The sequence below is a fragment of the Chlamydotis macqueenii genome, chromosome 14, assembly GCF_036417535.1.
Source record: "Chlamydotis macqueenii isolate bChlMac1 chromosome 14, bChlMac1.mat, whole genome shotgun sequence".
In the NCBI taxonomy this organism is placed as follows: Eukaryota; Metazoa; Chordata; class Aves; order Otidiformes; family Otididae; genus Chlamydotis; species Chlamydotis macqueenii.
The window spans coordinates 8,872,362-8,874,329 of NC_141569.1; positions in this window are offsets into that span (position 1 = coordinate 8,872,362).

Below are 1,968 nucleotides of genomic sequence, written 5' to 3' on the forward strand. Positions count from 1 at the left end.
TCTGTGTGTCTTGTGTGCATTTTTCAAAGAGAGAGAATTGTTCTAGACCTGTTGCAAAGAAGGCCAAAAGGAGAAAAAAATAGTAGTGAAGTTGGTGATCTGTGGTAGTTTCTAGAGTTCATTAAAAACATTTTCTTGGGAAAGAAAAAAAGCCCAAGTTTAGCACCTTGGAAACAGAAGATATTTTCTAAAGCATTTTGTACCATTAGGTTTCACTTTAATAGTGTATTTGACTCTGTAATATGAAAAATAAGTTGCTAATTGTTGGTTCCACTCTCTTTAACATAAATCTGCACATACTAACTGGCTGAAAGCTGAATTTTCCCTTAAGACAAGCAGGAAAAGCAATGTGTAATTGCGAAGTTATAGCTGTGTCAGTACGGGATCCGTCTGACTCAACCTGTGAGCTTTCAGGCTGACTGATGCTCACTCATGAATGCAGATTTTCCATACAGTCAGTAAATACTGCTGCTCTTTGCCCTTGAATACTTGTTTTTATTGTACACAGAAAATGCCTCTGTTTCCCACAATATCCATAGATCTTTTGTGTACATGTCCAGAATTTGCTGTGAGTCCAGGATACAGGTATAAAAATGCACAGGTTAGTATTCAACTAGCTGGCTTGCGTGCTGTTAGTAATGTGCCCTGTGGGGGTGGGAGACCTCTTAAAGGCTAGTTTGCTGTGCCGTGAAAGTGTCCGCAAGCCTACACAGCTGTGACTGCACAAATGCACCTTTAGATGGGCCATAAAATCAACTATGGCCTGATGTATTGTTCATGCTTTCTTAAAGTTGCAGAGTTACCAGCCTAACAAATGACAGTTTACTAACTTACTGTGGTAAAAGCTGTAGAGCAGATCAGTTTATACCATTATACAATCTTACACATTATTATTAATGATCTTAATTCTTTGAATTTGGGTATAAATGTGACTAATGGGGATTTCTGTGATGCTTAACTGTAGAACTGAAGAGGCAAAACCACTCAACACAGCAAAGCCAGTGTTAGTTTTCTCTGTCACTCTGGAAAGTCTTGAGGCAACGTGGAACTAGAAATAAATTAGGTAAGAGGAAGGGAATGGTGGCTAATGGAAGCAGCAAGAGATTTGGTACAGTAGTGTTTTTTCACATGTGCTCTCTTTAACTGGAAGTCGAGTGCTAAATACCAGGTAATGATGTGAATGCTGTTCAGTTTGCTTTAATCCAGGATCAAAGTTAATGGTTAAGTTGTTACGGTTATTTAACTGTAGATAATATATTCAGTGATATTCAGACAAAACGTAATTGTGACCCTTCCTAGAAGTGTTTCAAGTAATCTGAGTCATCAGTTCAGTCATGTTTACCACTTTAATACAGCATGTACAGGAAAATGTTACTGCGTTTCTAGAGCATTGCGCCAGACCTCCATCTAATATCTCTAACTTCAGCCTTTTGAAGAAGTATTTGTACAAATAATGTACTTATTTATATTCAGTATTTCTTTCTGTAAGCAGCTGAACCTTGCAGTGGTTTTAATCTTTTAAACATTACACCCAGTTTACACATAGTGGCAATGTAGTGACTAAATTAATTGTGTCCATCTCATGAGAGCTCTGGGTGATTGAGATCTGGGGTCTGGCCAGGGAACCCGCTCTCTTCACTGACTTCAGTGTCTGAAATTGAGGAGAGGAGCAAAGCAGATGAAAATAATTATTTTGCAGCTCAACCCTCGTTAGTTAAATAAATAAATAAATATTACTAGTACACGAATGGGTATAGTTTGTGTCAGCAGGAGCTGCTGTACAAACAGTAATTTGCTTGCCAGTCTCTGGCTGCAGTGGTGTCCTGCTGCTGGGGGGCACGCGCACTCCGTGCGGCAGCAGCTCCAGTTGAAAAGCCGTCCCAGTTGTAAGGGCTGCAAATGGCTTGATTTGTTTTCCACCGTGAACAACAAAAAGTTGCAGTTGTCATTGGGGTTTCTGGTTTCTTT